Here is a 20,499-nt window from a genome sequence, read left to right on the forward strand (position 1 = left end):
TCTGTTTTCTGTTTCTTTGTTTTTGGCCGAGTGTGGTTCCCAATCAGAAGCAGCTGTCTATCGTTGTCTTTGATTGGGGATCATACTTAGGCAGCCCTTTTTCCGCACATTTAGGTTGTGGGATCTTGTCTTTGTTTGTTGCATGTGTTGCACGCCGAAGCTTTACGTTCGTTGTGTTGTTCTTTTTTTTGGTGGAACATTTAATAAAGAAAATGTACACCTACCACGCTGCACCTTGGTCCGGTCATTCTACCACTAACGTCGGACGTAACAGCTAACTGTCGCCCCAGGTAATTGTGTTAATCATTGTGCTCGTGTGTTATTTATTCAAGGTACTCCTCCCTCTTTTGTTTGGGTTTTAATCCTGTGGTTTTGTATAGTGTTTGTTTGGTCTTCGTCCACGTGCCTTTACATGGCATGCCGTAATTTGGGTGAAATAAAAACCCATATTACACATTACTGCGCCTGTCTCCAGACTCTCTTCATACCAACGTGACAGAATAATCGACCATTAAGGAAGACAGCGGGAATGGCCTGTCCGACAATGCTACGACTGGTCCGTCCAGCACCGCCGCAACTTCAGCAGCTGCAACTGGCCCGTCCGACGCCGTCACAAGCGGTCCATCCGACGCCACTGCAACTGGTACATCCGACGCAGCCGCAACTTCAGCAACTGGCCCGTCCAACGACGCAACTTCGGCAGCTGCATCAGGTCCTGATCGAACTGCACTGCGTTCCAGTGATCGCCCTCGAAGCCGGTGTAGTTGCGCTGCTGGTGCAGCACGTCAGGGGGGTATTGTCACGGATCCCTCCGGAACTGTCATTACGCACACCTGTCCCCTATTCCCACGGATTTGTACTTGTATAAGTGTGCCCTTTTGTTTCCATTGGGCTGTCATTTATTGTTACAATGTCCGTTGGTGCGAGTGAGTACCTGTGCTGTGTGTTTTGGCTTTCGTGCCATTGTGGATTGCGCAGATGATTATGGGTTTCATCCCGTGTTAATCATTGTGCGCATGTCATTTATTCAAGGTACTCGTTGCTCTTTTGTTTGGGTTTCAACCCCCTGTTTTGTATAGTGTCTGTTCGGTCTTCGTCCCCGTGCCTTTACATGGCACGCAGTAATTTGGGTGAAATAAAAACCCATATTACGCATTCCTGCGCCTGTCTCCTGAATCTCTTCATACAAACGTTACAATTATGATGAATGGTATTTCCATTCTCTCACTTTTTTTGCAATCAACCAACATCAATCAAAACATTGAGAAATTGGAAAGAAGATGAAATTGGGGAGATGAGAGAAGAACATGAAAGAAAAGGGGACACAAAATAAACCTCCACTTGTAATCAAAGCCTTATTTCAAGTGTTATTATTATTATTTTTTACCTTTATTTAACTAGGCAAGTCAGTTAACAAATTCTTATTTACAATGACGACCTACCCTGGCCAAACCCGGACGACGCTGGACCAATTGTGCGCTGCCCTATGGGACTCCCAATCACGGCCGGATGTGATACAGCCTGAATTAATGGTTAACCTGAATTCATATGCATAGTCATATCTGAAGCAGGTAGCAAATTAAGACCCCTATTTAGGGGACTTTGAGCAGTTCTGTTTTGGTTCCAACATTTTTGTGTACGAAGCATACTTTGAATGACGCCACATCAATTGCTGCACACTCCGTGACAGTCTTGCTTTCAATGCCGTTCTCCCCTTATTTGAGATGCAGTACGTGAAGTCTGACACCTCATTTGCAGAGGGAGCGACACATCACATTTTCTGGCCTATCCAGGCAAAGGATCAAGCTCCCCTGTCTGTGAACCTCGCAGCTCCGATTACAATATACAGCAGCATATAAAACGGGAGACTAGTGATTGCAGCAAATGCAGTCTCATCTCACTGTGATGTTCTCAGGTGGATTGCGAGCTCTCAACATAAACTATAATAATTTCAAAGAATTGAAGCAAGACCACCTTCTCTTGGTCACAGAGGGACGAAATCACGTTGTTCTTAAAGCTGAAGTTTTAATGAGTCAGTAGGCATTTGAATGGCGTCTGTGTGTCGCTCATAGGGCGCTGGAGATAAATTGCTCTGCCGTTAGTTGTATAAAATGTTGACAATTTTGTACTGTCACTGACTATGATGTATTTTACGGTTATAAGAAAGGTGAAATATTATAGTAAGTTGTTTATAGTAAGCGCTTCATTTAGTTAGTCTGCCTTTTTAATTAGTTTCTGTTTAGAAAGAGTTACAATCATTTCAAACCCTGTTCCCCTACTTTTGAATAGAAAAACAAATTATATATGATTCGTCATATCTGTACTGTGTACATTAGCTTTTTTCCTCAAAAGTGACTACACCTCAGCACATAATACTTTTTTTTACCAGAAAGGTGAGATTTGTGTCTTTCTGGCTGTGCAAGCATTAGTAGGTATTGTTTATTGCCCCCTTGATGATAAAAATTATAATTTTGGGCAATGTTCCCTCTAATGTGGGAACTTTGCCCATGATGACTGCAATATTTAGATAGCTGGCTAGACTAACTTACCTAGAAATCTTTAAACTTCTTAGGGATCAAATCCCGTTAACGGGATCGATTTGACAATATCCGGTGAAACGACACTGGAGAGCATCATGGTATACAAATAATATTATTTAATTGGGCAGTGTTTCGACACCAACGCCTTGAGTGGTCTCTAAGAACTTCGATGAACAAACATTCTGAAGACAAGATGTTTAATATAATCCCCTCCCTCACTGCTGGGGTTGACATGACAGTGTTGGGCGGTAGCCTGAAAATAACCAAAATCCACAACTCTCATCTCATACTGCCGGCAACAAAGTTGGTATCTTTCTTGCTTCATCATAGAATTAGTAAAGAAAGGGCAGTGGAAGTTTATGATATTTAAAGGGATAGTTCACCCAAATTACTCAATTACGTGTTGGTATCCTTATTAGGTAAGCAGTCTATTGACAAGGTTACCTGGCCAACATTCCAAATGCTAACATTTTAGCATTTGTGGCAGAAATCCAATGCAAGTCAATGGTACATATATTAGCATTTTCGCACTTCACACTTGTGGAATACTCGTGCCTTAGAATGGTGAGATGGTCTTTGTAGTTTCAGGCTTGGATCTAGCATTAGAGAACTTTACCTCGGCCATTATTCTTCTCCTACTTTGTATTGCACAACATATTAAAGCCAGCAGCAGGTCATTTTTGTAATTTTGTAAATTGTATCAGGGAACTGATGATTATGCTTTGAATAGAGTGAAAGTGTTCATAAGGAAGGGCCCTCTCTTTCATTTGATGAGATGAAACATTTCAATGTGAGGGGTTGCTAACCACCCTGGCACCATACGCAGGCCCCAATTTGAAAACAGCGGGTGCTTGGCAAGTCTTGGAAATATAACTAATACCACTAGCACTGGCACAAATTACACTAGATTACATTAATACAACATACAGTATGTGTAGTATCGAGACTGCCCAGGCTATCTGCCCCCTGAAAAATGTTGTACAATGATCAAATATGTTTTTTTTTTTAGATTGGGGTACTGTACGTTTTTTTTTTACAAGGCAGAGAGTAGCGACCGTCTTAAGTGTGTCTTTGTGTTGATGGTTTCTGTCCTTGACTCCAATGTCTTTAAGCCTATTGAGGGTTGGTGTTGGCACATCCCAATGTACTGTTGATTGGTTTCCCGCTGTGTCTGTCATCTAATAAATCAGCCCATCCTCTCTCCCTTCACCCACCCCTACTCAAAGTCAAGCTGGTGCGTAAAGAGCACACTAACATTATTTTAAGAAAAATGGCAGAACTCTAACCTACCGCGCATCCTTAAATTAATCTCAAAACTGGACAGGTTTTACTTCCCTGACTATACTTCCCTGTCAGCGGAGCTTCGGACACATAAACACAACATCAACAGTTAACCCAGTTCTGAATAAGTGCAACGAGGAACTCTTTTGCTCTCGGTTGAGATGGATGGCAGAGTCTGAGGGCTATCTGAGATGAGGAGAGCATTTTGTGGAGAGTGATTGCACGAGGACGGCAGTGGCACAAGATGTACTCTATAGAGTGATTAATTCAGGACCCAATGTGATTTATTGCCCCTCCACTCCTGTTTTGTAGGTCACTTTGCCATATCAGTCAAGCTGTGCAAACACGGGTCCGATTTCAGCGCTGAATAAATTTAAGAAAGATACACAACGAAAAGCAGAAAGGAAGATCGCAGATATTCATAACATTTCTGTTGATGTTGCATCTGAAGCAACAATGTGACAGGGACAGTAACAATGCAAAAATGAGAGCGCAACAAGGTAGCGTATCACTTTGCAGTGACAAAGCAAAGCCCCAATTCAATCAATTCGGTAAAGGAAGATGGCTTTTGATTGGTGGACATTGTCATTGGATATTGACGCAAAACCACAATGAATTAAAATGTGTAAAATAAATAAATACACGTTATCAATAGTTATCAGTTATCACGTCTTCATGTAGAAAAAGGTATTAAGTTAATTGAGCCAAAGACGAATGCAGATAAATGTCTGAGGAATTCCAGTAGGCTTAAGTGGCTGAAATAAAGCCTTCATTTGAAACTCAAATTAATGGTTGCTAAGCAACATCAATCCTGCAATCCTTTTTTTTATTACTCTGCTCAAGTTAATACATTTTTTCATTGTGGCTCAAGGATTATTCATGAAAATGTGTAATGAGAAACGTAAATAAAACATTGAAGTCTAAATAAGTAAGTTACTGTAACAAGGCTGTGATGTCCCGGGTATTACGTTGATTGACAACCACTCCTTCCTATATCACCTCCTCTCCTACTGGTTCAGCTGTGTTCTGAAGTGTAAAGGGGCTAAACCTATCTTGAGATATGTGCATGACACAATTTGCTCCAATATACACTAACACATGATTTCTACTCAGTGTAGAAAGGTCGTATTCACCCCTGAGAGTAGAGCAGCAGCTGAAACATGCTATGGTTCAGTACCTCACGATTCACTTCTCAGGCCAGAACTGTGTGTCAGCTTACCAAGTGTCCTGCACATTGAATACTGTACAATGCACCAGTCCCCAGGGAAGCACAGCTTTTTTTTATCCAAGGGTTCTGGTTTTGACAGCAAAGAGTGCCTCATTTGAACTACACAATCCATTTTAATGGTGAAGTGCACTCAAGGAAAGCTTCTGTGGTCCGCCACTTTGATATCAATAACATGCACAAGTTATAATTAGCTTGGATAATTCCATCCGTCTCGTCCAGGGCTACGTTCACCAAGGGGCTTCAGGGGACGCTCTGATCTTATTAAAATATGAAATATTGTTTATGTACTTGCTAAAAGCCTAGTTGCCACTCCAAAATACATTTCCCTTGCATTAAGTCAACCTCTGTGTTTCTGTATGTGTGTGTGTTCGTTGTGGTGTGCGTGTGCGTGTGTTGTGTTGAGTTAATTTCTGTGAGCATGTACGTGCAGTGTGTGTGTGTGTGTGTGGGGCGGGGCGGGGGGGGGTACTTCCTGAAATTCAGATTGCAAATAAATACTTTAATATCAACATCCTCATTAATGGAAGCAATGAAATAGGTGAAAAGAAAAAGTGAACAATGTATTCTGCCCTACCAAGGAAAAAGGCAGAAACTGCTCATTTGGTCAAAAATTAGTTAATGTCATTTTTGCTACATTAAATACATTTATTTAACTAGGCAAGTCAGTTCAGAACAAATTCTTATTTTCAATGACAGCCTAGGAACAGTGTGTTCAGTGCTTTGTTCAGGGGCAGAACGACATATTTTTACCTTGTCAGCTCTGGGATTTGATCTTGCAACCTTTAGATTATTAGGCCAACACTCTAACCACTAGGTTACCTGCTTGATCACAAGGGTAAGTATCATGCCTCTATTGTATTGTGTTTTGGAGAAAATGGGGGTCATGTTGAAAGTAACTGCATAAAGTTACTGTGAAACCAAGGTAAATAAAAGCAATTTTTCTCAGTTCCATGCTATGAGCAGTCACTGCCTTTTTGCTTGGTAGGGCAGTATTATACTTTCAGTACCAAGTCCAGCCATATTGTAGTTCAAAGACAAGGCGAAGTGATTGCTATTGGCAGGGCCGGCTCTATAATGGCTTCATCTGACACAAACACTCTCGTTAGTGGCTCCCACTACTATAAGTTGCAATTTATATTGAGCATATAATCTATTATGCAGACCTATTGATTGATCCTTTTCTTACCCCTGTGAAAGCCGTAGTTTATGTATCAGAATGGCTCTAGGGGTTGATGTTCTTTCCCAGTCAGAATGTTTAAAGGTCTCACTCTACCACTATTACAAGCGAGGTTTTATGGAACGATGGATGCAGTGGAGTGTAAAACCGGGCCAACAGTGTTCACGCACTATTTTGATATGGTGAACATAGTGTACACGTCAAACTCTAGCAAGTTAGCAATACTAACGTTAACATTTATGTTGAACACTGCTCAGTCACCTCAGGTGTTCAGCCACCTTTTACACCACTATATCACAGACGGATATCACTCAACGCTTTCCTGTCCTCCTCCATCTTTGACAAGGTGCATGGCCATTGAAGTAGATTGCAGAAGGTTGGCTAGACTTGAGGGCTAAGTTTAGGGACAAGTTTATTACCTGCCTTCATTCTAAATGTATGTTGTTTTTATTATTATTGGTTATATTTTTGCCTATGTAAAGGTTTGAGATAACGCTGTAATGAAAAGCGCCGTACAAATTACATTTATTGTTATTGTTATTATTATTATTATTAAAGACGAGGGCCGCTGTGCACAGCCTACATCACCCTGGGGCGAACCAATGCAGTCATCAGCAACAGCACCAGGGTAGCAGAGGAAACCTCTAGAAGGCTGTGGATAAAGAGCAAGTGAAACCGCGGGGGTCGGCTAAGACATTGCTAATTGTATTCCATGATCAACTAACTGGAGGCTAAGCCATCTCAATTGAACGGACCAAAAATATTGTCTCTCGGTTAAATGTGAGTAATATTATCAATGACACAATGTATGTCAGGGTCTGATGGTACTGTACGTCGGACTGATTTCCTCCGAGACATTCACAAAGTGTCTCATTACTTTGAGACAGATTCTGCTCCTTATTTCTTGGCTCGAATACAAAAGAGTCAGACAGACAATGACGCCAAAGCCTAGGCATAATGTTAGTGTAGGTTTTATCATGTCGTTTCGGTTTGGTGAGGACAAGGATACAGGCAATAGTAAAGGAAAGAGCTAGGTTACTGTAAGCCTTCGGAAAGTTTAATATGAGTAATTAACACAGAATTGACTTTGTAAGAAAGTGCCTCGATGTTTTCTTTAAAGACCTTGAACTTATCTCGACCTTGAACACCCCCGAGACTGTTGGTATTGAATGGACAATCAGTTTGATATTGATTGGACAATCAGTTTGGCATTGAATGGACAAACAGTTTGGCATTGAATGGACAAACAGTTTGGTATTGAATGGACAAACAGTTTGATATTGATTGGACAATCAGTTTGGCATTGAATGGACAAACAGTTTGGTATTGAATGGACAAACAGTTTGATATTGATTGGACAATCAGTTTGGCATTGAATGGACAAACAGTTTGGTATTGAATGGACAAACAGTTTGGTATTGAATGGACAAACAGTTTGGTATTGAATGGACAATCAGTTTGGTATTGAATGGACAAACAGTTTGGCATTGAATGGACAATCAGTTTGGTATTGAATGGACAAACAGTTTGGTATTGAATGGACAATCAGTTTGGTATTGAATGGACAATCAGTTTGGCATTGAATGAACAATCAGTTTGGTATTGAATGGACAAACAGTTTGGTATTGAATGGACAAACAGTTTGGTATTGAATGGACAAACAGTTTGGTATTGAATGAACAATCAGTTGCATAAAGGATCTTAAGTATGCATAAAACAAGATAAGATTAAGATACAATCTTAAAAATGTCAAATTTGAATTTGGGACAGCCTTTGTTTTACAATATCAACGTGAACATTAAAAGATCACACATGAATAGCTCGGTTTCTTTCTTAATTACAACAGACGTTTATGCATTTGATCAGGAAATGCCTTTTGTGTTGTGTTTTCACAAAAATGAAAGAGTGAATGCAATGGAATCTAATCACAAAATATACCTCCATAGGTAAGATGCAAAGCGTTTATATTTCCTCACACTTCCATTTGCATTATAAATAGATGCATCGCTATATTCATTAAACCGTACATCAATGTAATTATATGTCAAGATTTTGTTTGTTCTGGTTATCTTGCTTGCTGTAAAAAGACAGAGAAAGTGAGAGAGAGAGAGAGAGAGAGAGAGAGAGAGAGAGAGAGAGAGAGAGAGAGAGAGAGAATAACAGTTCTGGTGCAAAGCTACCTGTGAGTTTCTTTCTTTCTATCTGCATGATTGATGACATTTTCCCTAATCCACCGTTTGTTGTCACAAAGACACTTCATCCCTCTCCAACCTGGGAAATAGCCCTTATGAAAATGTGATTCTTAAACGAGTGACTCGAGCTCGGAAAATAAACATAAACAGTGTTGTCAGTCGAATAGAACTTTCAGAAAACAGATAAGTCATTGCCTTGGGGCTGTCAACTGAAGCTATAGGCCTGCAACTGCACCCAAAGATAAAGCATATTGATTCTGTCTGCCTCAATGAGACAGCATCACAACCTATGTACCCATACAAAAACAGTAATGTCCACCTTCCTCTAACATATGAATTACTTCTTATGTGACTGGGAACTCCTGACAATGACAATAGGGAAAGGGACTGTTGATAACAGAGAGCTGCTGATACTGTCTCAATCGAAATCTCAAAACAGATCCACAAGCATTATGATGTTTCGGCACTCTTTGTCTGGACATGCTGAGTCTAAGCTGGGGAGAGGAAAGGGTGATTCACACCTTTAACTGTCAATGTCCACTTTTAAGTAACACTCTCATTCAGTTTGATGCCTTGAGGAGAACAAGCCTGCAAGCAGCTTTACATCCTCGAGATCTCATTAGCTAAAAGTGCAGCGTCAGAGCTGCAGAGTAAGAGTAACAGCACAATCAATTATTTGTTTTTCTGACGATCACACTTGAATCAATTCAAAGTCAGAAACATCAGGCTATCTATGCACATCACTTGAAAATAACTCCAATAGTCTACTTTCTGCTACTTTGTGTCTCTCTCTTTAGAAATGCAGACATTTTAGCAATGAAGGACTAGATGGGGAAACATAGAAGGAAGACAATTTGACATAAAAAGGAAATGTCAATGTGAGGACTTCATTGGAAAATAAACATTGGCTTTTATGATGTTAATTGCACCTACATTTTATATGCACTTCTAATATTCCGTCATGTAAATGAGGTCATTCGGGTTAGAGAAATAACTTCAAAGCGGGAGATAATGGAGTTACTTCCCCTCAATGCATATATCACATGAATTTAATTACAAGGGGGAGGTAAGCCTCCCTAGATAGAGAGAGGACGGCGATTCAGCTCACAGAGGACGGTGTGTAAATATTCACATGTATTGAGTACTACGTACTGACGAAACCTGAAGGTGACTCAATGTTCTTCGCACCAATGGTACTGTGTAGCTCAGTTGGTAGAGCATGGCACTTGCAATGCCATGATTATGGGTTTGATTCATGCTGGGGCCAACCATACAAAACATTTATGCACACATGACTAAGTCGCTTTGGATAAAAGCATCTGGTAAATGGCTTACATTGGACATAAATGTTGGTTTCATGAGCTGAAACAAAACCTTTGTTTACATCCCTGTTAGTGAGCATTTCTCCTTTGCCAAGATAATCCATCCACCTGAAAGGTGGGGCATATCAAGAAGCTGATTAAACAGCATGATCATTACACAGGTGCACCTTGTGCTGCGAACAATAAAAGGTGCAGTTTTGTCACACAACAATGCCACAGATGTCTCAAGTTTTGAGGGCGCGTGCAATTGGCATGCTGACTGCAGGAATGTCCACCAGAGCTGTTACCAGATAATTTAATGCTCATTTCTCTACCATAAGCTGCCTCCAATACTGTTTTAGAGAATTTGGCCTCACAACTGCAGACCACGTATAACCATGCCAGTCCAGGACTTCCAGATCTGGCTTCTTCATTTGCGGGATAATCTGAGACCAGCCACCCAGACAGCTGATGAAACTGAGGAGTATTTATGTCTCTAATAAAGCCCTATTGTGATGAAAAACTAATTCTGATTCTGGGCCTGGTGCCCCAGTGGGTTGGTCTGGCTCCCAAGTAGGTGGACCTATTCCCTCCCAGGCCCACTCATGGCTGCACCCCTGCCCAGTCATGTGAAATCCATAGATTAATGAGTTTCCTTCTATGAAGTGTAACTCGGTAAAATCGTTGAAATTGTTGCATGTTGCGATTATATTTTTGTTCAGTAGTATAATCTCTTGTGGACGGGCACACATAACATATAATGGTATTGTAACGTGTCTCAACAGACTATGTGACACAACAACTAATGACGAACCTTTGACCGGTGCACAGATCTCGTCAATGATCATTTGGACAAATCACAGATATGCAGTTTACAGGTTCTCACATCTTTTGAATTTCAGAAGGGAAGGGGACATTTGGGCCATGCTTTGGCGGAAAGTTTATGTTTATTTCCCCCCAGTACCTAATCGGGCATCTGACACAATTACACAAGATTTTAGTTCTGGGTTTCTGAGATTATATACATTATGAAGTTTATGGTGTTTAGACCAGACTCAATCAAGGCCCTGCCTTAGCAAGGTTTATGCGTATTAGTTTAGAAAACGTCAGTGTATTATGCAATGTACCATGCAGATATTAGATGGTGTGCTTTACATTGAGAGCATTTTCTGGAAAATCACTGCAGGGATTTGTCTTTAAAAGTAGCCAAACTACCATAATGACTTGACATTACAGGAGGAGGCTGTACTACATTAATAATATTTATGCTCTCTATTGCCGCCTGCAAAAGTCCATTAATATATTAATGAGGATGTGTGTTTTTTTATATTTGTTACGGTAATGTGGTCTGCCCATTTTGGTGACATTTATCATTTGGATGGTGATATTAGATCTGTTGCTAGTTCTGTTATTGATGCCATTTGGGGAACTTGCAAAATCCTTAAGGAGAAGTCTCTTTTTTCCCCTTTGGAATGATTCATAATTCCCTGGCGTAATAACAATGGGATGCCAGTGTTTGCACCCGAAAGTAGCAGATGCTCAATCAAGCCTCGCTGCACTTTCCCTGGGCAATTTGTGTAATTAGACACCTATATCCAACTAACAGTAGGGCCCTTCCCCCTTCTTCCGAACATGTCATAAGATGTTTTCATCCAATACTGCACTTACGTTGAGTCAAATGTCCAACTGAATGTACAGATAGTATTTGTATTATATAATACATAGCATCATAGCGAATATGGCTAAACATGTTTTAAACATAATGTAGTACATACTCACTGAACAAAAATAGAAGCACAACATGTAAAGTGCTGGTCCCATGTTTCACGTGCTGAAATAAAAGATCCCAGAAATGTTCCATATGCACAGAAATATTATTTCTCTCAAATTGTCAGCAAAAACTTGTTTACATCCCTGTTACTGAGTATTTCTCATTTTCCACACCTGACAAGTGTGGCATATCAAGAATCTGATTAAACAACATGATCATTACACAGGTGAACCTTGTGCTGGGGACAATACAAAGCCACTATGTCACACAACACAATGTCTCAGATCTCTCAATTTTTGAGGGAGCATGCAATTGGCAAGCTGACTGCAGAAATATCCACCAGAGCTGTTGCCAGAGAGTTTAATGTTAATTTGTCTAAGAAAAGCCGCCTCCAACGTCGTTTTAGAAAATTTGGCAGTAAGTCCAACCGGCCTCACAACCGCAAACCACGTGTATGACGTTGTGTGGGCGAGCGGTTTGCTGATGTCAACGTTGTGAACAGAGTGCCCCATAAGCTATGGACAACGAACACAATTGCATTTTATCGATGGCAATTGTAATGCACCGATACACAGTGACAAGATCCTGAGGCCCACTGTCGTGCCATTCATCCGCCACCATCACTTGCATATCTGCATTCCCAGTCATGTGAAATCCATAGATTAGGACCTAATGAATTTATTTAAATTAACTGATGCATCTATAAGAACTGTAACTCAGTAAAACCTTTGAAATTGTTGCATGTTGCGTTTCTTTTCGGCATATATGATGTATTAGTTGAAATCCTAGTGGAAAAAAGTACAATCTTGTGACCTATTTTTTATAATGATATCCAGAAACAGCCAGGGAGGAGATGACTGTTGCTACTGGCAACCTTTATCTCTGAGAGTTCTGAAGGGGAGATGCCTGGGCAGGCAGGGCCGGATGATGTGCGTTCTCCATTTGTCTTGCGACTGGAGGCTGAGGACCAACAGAGTCATGAGTTATGAGCCTGCCATTCTAAGTCCCCAACCCCCTCGTTTGGTTCAGAGCTAATTCAAATATATAGCAGAGCGTGGTTTTGAACTAGTATTGTGTACATCAACAAAGGAAGCCTGGGCTAATGTTGTTCGACTGTATGTGGGAATCCCCCAATTACAGAGAGTACCTGCTGTTCTGCTTCACTGAGATCTATCTCAATGGTCAGGCATCAAGCTAATTCTCTCAGTCTCTGTTGAAATAGCATCCCTCCAAAGATGAACAGAAGGACACAGAGTCCAGGAAGCTGAAGCATCTAATGATTTCTCCCCTTGGCACAGAGCAGCATATTTTGGAGAGGGCATCTGTTTGATAGAAAACTGGCAGAGGTTCGTCCCATCCCACTGGTTTACACATTTAAGCACATTTTCTCATTAGTGGGTTGTTGAGGGTGTAACTCATAGCGGAAAAACAAGACTTTGTGTAATCCGACCCTAAGCTATACTTAGTGGGATTCTTAATGATGCAATGTTTTAGTCTATTTTCCCAAAATGTTTAAATGTTGGCGTATGCCAAAGTCAAAATTCAATTCTGACTAACTATTGTTGGAAATTATGTCACTTCCTGCTTCTACATAGATATCATCATGAGCACATAACTGTCCCTCTGTTAGAGCTTTGGCATAATTTGTATTTATTCCATTGGCCATTAAAGATTCCCCTGAGTACAGAAAGACATTAACTTGAGTTTTTGCGTTTCGTTGGAGTTAATTTTTGCAATTTCCTTTGTTTTTGGATTTGATGTTGATTTCTCTCGTTATCATTTCAAGGCATTTTCATCAGCCTGCATGCTCCCTTTGCTCCAAAAGTATCCAATTTTCCACAACTCAAATTGACATTTGAGAGCACTATCTTTTCAAATGTTTAATTTCACTGCATTACACATGCATTTTTACTTTATCTGTTTTCCACAGAAATCTTTTTGTTCTTTTCACATGGAAGTCCTGATCTCAATGATGTCTCTGCTAGTCTGTTTGTAAACAGAATGTAGGCCACTGCTCAGAGCATCACTGATGTACTGTACCTTTTCGGGAATGAACATCACCTTTTAAGTATGGCGTTCATCTGAGAACATCCTCAGGCTTCAGCCATCCGTTGTTAAACCTTGATAAAAACAATGTTTTTCTCTGCCCTGGAAGCTCAAACTCCGACACCAAAGGAAAGTTTTAGAAACTCAGGAAAACAACTACCCTTTAGACAGGTCTCCTGTGATTTCATCACAAAATCATGTTACGCTAACTTGCTACCACATATAGTCATGTTTAACTATAATAGCTACACAATTAGCTTGCTCTCGGCAGCAACTAACTTCACATTTCAATCAGATACTGTAAATGCTACAGTACGTTCTCCCAAAAGCAATGAATTTCACCAACCAAGGCGCTTAGCTAACAATCAGCACTGTCAGTGAGCTAAACTATGGGAATCAAACATCCCTTACAGCATTTCTCTTATTGCACATCATTCATATACTCCAGGGATGATCGAGGGTATGGAAATTCAATATTTTTCATTTAATCAGTATCCTGTCTGGTCTGCACCCTCAGAGCCAGCATATTTTCCAATTGACATAAATCACATATATATTATTGGCCATCTGCTTGGCAATCTGCAGCTATTGTTTCAATGAGGAGTCTACCTGCATTTCCCTGTTTTATCATCTCCACGCACTAATTACGAGACAGACATGTAGTGACTGTCTGACGAAAACCTTATAACTCAATTTTGGAGAGAAAAAATATTTATTGAAAAGCAGTACCTCCTCTCAATGTACTCTGAATATTTCATGACTCTAGGACCCCAAAAATGTATTAAAAATAGCTTGTGATATTTCATGATTGTATGTTCGTTAATGGCAAAATATGGCATTTTTTCCCCCATTTCCTGAAAACGTTCAGATTTTGATCACACAGCAATGATACTGTATGTTTATTGTTGAGCTTTCATAGTGGGTTGTGTTAGTGAAAGATAAGATGCTACAGACTTAAAGGAAATGAGAATCTTTTTCAGAAGAATGGAAACAACTGTGACACAGAATGCAGTCATACACAAATGGCAATTTAACACCAGACCATGTGCAGTCAATGCATGTTCGGGAATAAGATTGAGGGCAGGGAAATGTACTGTATAGCATTGACTTAAGCTTTAAGGCGTGTGTGTGAAGGCTTTGCGCTAGCATACCGGTTTACTGTGGCTCATAGAGTTGTATATGTGTTGCTATCTTTTATTGTTTTATTATCTTTTATTGTTCTTGCTTTGTCCAGAAGGAACCGGTAAGGAAGCATTTCATTGGACGATGTATACCATGCATATCCCGTACATACGACTAATAAAAGTTGGAACTTGAAACTACAGCTGAGTTTGTTGAACTGTTGCTGTCCTAACGTGAAAGAAAAGACAACATTTCACAATGCAGATCGACGTGGACATTGATGGTGATAATGAATTCACAGCGGATCTCCCAATAAAGGGCACTTCATTTGTACTCGTTAAAGTTTGAGTAACAAATGCCTCATTAATAATAAACAAGCATTCATATAAGTGACGTGTGTAACTATTACTGCATCAACACATCAGTGCACTACACCACTTTCCATTATGAATCGACTTGTACAGTCGTCGAAGTCAAACTGTCGGAAAGTAAAGACTTAGGTACCAATTCAAATCCTCCAAGTCCATGAGTTCTACACAACTGAATACAGTATTCAAAATTCCTCTGTTTTCATCCTGTGAATTGTGTAGCCTTATGCAGGCTCTGTCTTCTCACACATCATGCTAAATTCTGTTCTAATGAGTACTACTGTATTGAGACAAATCTGTTATTATTTTGTTTGCGCCTCCATGTGGTCAAAATGGACAGTCAGCTCTCCGGGGAAAAACATTCAGCACACGAGAACACAACAGTCAGTCTGCAGGGCCCGAGGAGCAGTCTTCACTCTGAAAATAACAGGATTCATCCCAGTCTCTCTGATCCTACACCTTAGGCAGTTACACACTAAGTTTTACCCTGCTGTTTGCCAATTTGACTTTGGACTTCCCTGGATAAATGTATCATTAAAGGGGATGACAATCGGGAAGTGGCCAGGCCCACGGGCAGTACAGTACACAACTCCATCTCAAAGCTTTGCTATTCTGAGAATAGTTAACAATAGAAACAGTGGATCAAAATGTACATTGCAAAATTGTTCTGTTTTTACATCATTCTGGCATGTTTCAGTGTGCAGCATTAGAATGCGGGATGTAGAATGTGATAAACTAGTATAGTTTAGTAGTTATTTGCTTCCCAATAGCATTTTAACAAGCATTGGTAATGAATGGCTAATATTAAGCTTTTGTTTGTAGTTCATTAGACAGGGGTTAAAGTTGTCTGATAGGTCAATTGAATGCGTTTTCATTTTGCCTGATTTGCAACATGGGACGGACAGGGATGTTAATGGCTGGTGCATCGATATGAAATCATTATTAACCCATGAAATGACTTCATTTGTTTCCGATTAAGCGTGATCAGTGATTGTTCTGCTGCTCATTTTCAAAAGTAGGAGCATTCGTATAAACAGGCCCACTGTTCAGAGAGGTCATCATGTTAAGTGGAAACCAAAGCACATAGATAATACTTTATATTTGACACGTATACATCATTTATATGTGTCAGAATGTGCAAGTATACTAATAACAACGTATACTTGTTTCAAGAAAATAAGATATCCAAAGCATTGCTTGACCCAGTAGTTACCATAGTCTTACGTACTGATATGAACGTCGTGAATAAGTACCTAGTTACTTTATCTTCTGAGGTAAGGGTTTGCTAAAAAAAAAAAAAAATCTGTACCGATCTATGAGGAAGAGATGTGTGGTGTCTCTATTATTTACACAGTACATAGAACCATGAGTTATTTTTGTGTTTGTAGCTAGCCCCCTGTGGACTTAAAAGGTTCACAGTCCATTTCTTCAGTCCCATCCCCTGCGCGTGTCATGTGACAGTCTTTCCCCCTCAATCATGGGATGCTCCTCTTCACCTTGTCAGCTGAAGGTCCAAATAACCTGCATCGTTTAGAGACGCCTGGAGACGTTGCTTTGACTGCGTTGAGTTCACTGGGGCTTCTACTTGATCATTTTAGATGTATTTGTTTTTTAATTTGAAGAACTATGATGAATTTGTTCCCCGGCAAAAAATAAGCATATAATAACTTAGTTTTGAACTTGTAAATGCATTTGTCCCTAGCATATAATATGCTATGCTTGCCAGTAAGACGTTGTAACAATCTGTATTGTGTTGTGCACTTCTGGCATTGAAATTCAACCCTGTCAACCCAGTATGCCACTTGGGTCGTTCTATAAATAAAGGGGCCAATGTCTAACATCGGGGTCAACACTTCTTGCAGCTACACATGTCTAGTTACAGGAATAAGAGTCGGATAGGCACAATGGCAACAAAACATCTACACGTCATTCAATATGTCACATGAAACATGGACACTGCATGTTTCCTTGTCATGCCATGTAGGCTGGTCTGTTTGTGCTTTAGTCGACTTCTTTATCATTTATAGCCATGCTAAACATTACAGAAGAACGAAAAAGCTAAACAACAGTTTTTCTATATATTTTTATAGTTGCTATAATAATTGAATACAATACTATAATACAATGGCTTCTGTCAATGAATTCAGCAGCACGACTCTTAAGACATTGGTTGGATGTTTGATTCCATTGCTACACACACATAGTTGCACAGGTGTAAACTGGATACATCCACGGCGCCCTTTAAGGCTGATCAGACAGGTCTGGGTAGCTGGAGACCTGCTGTAAACAGTGAAAGGATATATTTGCATGTCTACTATTCACACCCTTTCTTTATTCCAGATAGTTAGATATGCCCCTAGCTATAGTTAGTAAGTGGTTGCACATCTCCAGTCTACCAATAGATACGGCTGTTTTGGCTGTGTAGCATCATATAATAAGATTACCAATGGCTAGCTAGTTAGCTAGGATATCTCAGCCAGCTACCCATTTACAGTAATAGCAGTTAATAAATAAGTCAATACATACTACATCTTATGAAGAAATGGAAAAATCTTACCTTATCATGGCACTGTGGCAAGGTATGTGCAGCTATTAGTCAATTAATTAATATATTATAGATTCATAGATTAAGATAATGGAGTTAGAGGGGTGACCTACTTTGAAAGGACAGGAAGTGTTGGCTGTGCGCTTGACCCACATTTGAACATAGAAATATCAAGTTGTTTTTGGTTTTATATGCAAACACGAAAAAACAGGCCGTTTTCACGTTCCCGATTGCTCCGTTTCAACTCGGAAAACAAACAATCAAAACGTACAAGGACCATAATCTTATCTCTAAACAGCTAGACATCAAATGCACATCAAACAACTATTACATGTAATTACTGAAGAACCCCATTAATGACAGTGTACATTTTTGTTTTGTTAACCCTATTAAAGTTGCTTTCTGTTTGAAGCATTGGATTTTACAATCACATGCATTATTTTGGATACGTGTGCCCATGAAAAATGGTTTCACATTATAACATAGAGAGATACCAAATGTTACGAGGTTACAATACACTTCTGAGATACAAAAGAGTCTGACAGCAATATCCAGGAAATTCACAGGATCCCCTTCCCTGTAACTATTTCCCAAGTCTTTGCTGTAAATGAGAATGTGTTATCAGTCAACTTACCTGGGAAAATAAGGGTAAATTATGCTTAGTATTTGATATAACAACAAATAAAAATCGGTGACAACTCCAAGCGTGAGAAAGGGTTCAAACATAGGTTTTGATTCAACTCATGAATTATATTGAATGTATCTATTATCTCTTTATATCATAATGTATTCACTTGATAAAAGGCAAATTATTATTAATCAAATCAAATCTAATGTATTTATTTAGCCCTTTTTGCAGCAGCAGATGTCACAAAGTGCTTACACAGAAACCCAGCCTAAAACCCCAAACTGCAAGAAATGCAGATGTAGAAGCACAGTGGCTAGGAAAAACTTCCTAAAAAGGCAGGAACATAGGAAAAAACCTAGAGAGGAACCAGGCTCTGAGTGGTGACCAGTCATCTTATGGCTGTGCCAGAAGGAGATTATAAGAGTACATGGGCATTATGGCCAGATTGTTCTTCAAGATGTTCAAACATTCATACATGAACAGCATGGTCAATAATAATCACAGTGGTTGTAGAGGCTGCAACAGGTCAGTGCCTCAGGAGTAAATGTCTTTTCATAGTCAAGCTTTCAGAGGTTGAGACAGCAGGTGCGGAGAGAGAGAGAGAGAGAGAGGGAGAGGGAGAGTTGAAAACAACAGGTCTGAGACAAGGTAGCATGTCTGTTGAACAAGTCTGGGTTCCATTGCCACAGGCAGAACAGTTGAAACTGGAGCAGAAGCACGACCAGGTGGACTGGCGACAGCCAGGAGTCATCAGGCCAGATAGTCCAGAGGCATGGTCCTTGGGCTCAGGTCCCCCGGGAGGGGAGCGAGAGAGAGAGAATTAGAAAGAGAATATTTAAATTCACACAGGACTCCGGATAACACAGGCAAATTACGCCAGATATAACAGACTGACCCCTAGCCTCCCGGCATATAGACTATTGCAGCACAGGTACTGGAGGCTGAGAGAGCAGGCAGGACATAAACCCAACCACTTTGCCAAAGTACAGCCCCCACACCACTAGAGGGATATCAACCAACATACCACCAACTTAGTACCACCCTGAGCCAAGGCTGAGTATAACCCACGAAGATCTCCTCCACTGCACAAGCCCGAGGGGGCGCAAAACTGGACAGGAAGATTGCGTCAGTGACTCTACCCACTCAAGTAACACACCCCTCCTAGGGACGGCATGGAAGAGCACTAGAAAGCCAGTGACTCAGCCCCCGTAATAGGGTCAGATTAATTACTTTGTAACAGCTCCAAACAGTTGTCCACTACAAGGAATGCTCACTGGTACCCTAGTTTATAGAAAGACCCATTTCCAAAAACCCTTTCAGGCCTGTACCTTAACTCCTTTCTAACCCCCCCTCTCTTTCTCTCTTTAGTTTTCCCACCGGCCATTAAAGATTCCACTGAACACCAGGGGTGAAAGTATAATTAATTTCTTCCTCCTATATCCTAAATGCGCATGTACCAACATTTTTTCATGGTCTTAATCATAGAAGTACATATAGAATCCCTATTAATTCAATAGGATCTCTGTGGGCCTAGTCGTAAAGATTTGTCATTTAACCTTTTATTGTGGCATAAACACAACCATTCATGACGTTTTCATCTGATTGTCAAACAAATACTTCAAAGGGCTCCTTTACTAGGCTACCCAAGCACGTTCATCCACTCGCAATATATTTCCAGACACATCTGTCACACAAAAACATAAGAAAGTGTAATGACATTTGGTGATTGTCATTAGGCCAGAATTTATGCGTCCACGTGAGTTTCGGAGTCAGATAGTCATCTCTGCCTTGGCAAAATGGCAGTGTTCTCGTTGAACCACTTCGCATTTTGGACCATGGGATATGCCAGCCATATTCAAGGCCTTTCGCAAAAGTTTCATGCCTCTGACATGCATTAATGATAAATAATGGTGTAGTAGCCTACAGTTTTCTTGACATTTTGTTTTAATTACTGTGATAGGCACATGTTTTACCGATACGGCGTGCCCCCACTATTTATTTTGCCGGGACACCGCACCGTACTGTCTTACTTTCACCCCTGCTGAATACAGAAAGATTTTAACTCGGGCCTTTGCATTTCATTTAGCCATTTCCATTGTTGGTGGATTTGATATTGACTTCTCTCTTTTTCATTGCCATGTATTTTCATCAGCCTGCAAGCTCCCCTTGCTTCAATCCTATTTTCCACAACTCAAATGGGAATTCGAAAGCACTATCTTTAAAATGTAGCAATTCAATTGGCTCATTTCACCACATTACACATGCATTTTTCCCTAATCTGTTTTTCCCAGAAATATCTT

This window comes from Salvelinus alpinus, chromosome 10 (genome assembly GCF_045679555.1).
Source record: "Salvelinus alpinus chromosome 10, SLU_Salpinus.1, whole genome shotgun sequence".
NCBI classification, from domain to species: domain Eukaryota; kingdom Metazoa; phylum Chordata; class Actinopteri; order Salmoniformes; family Salmonidae; genus Salvelinus; species Salvelinus alpinus.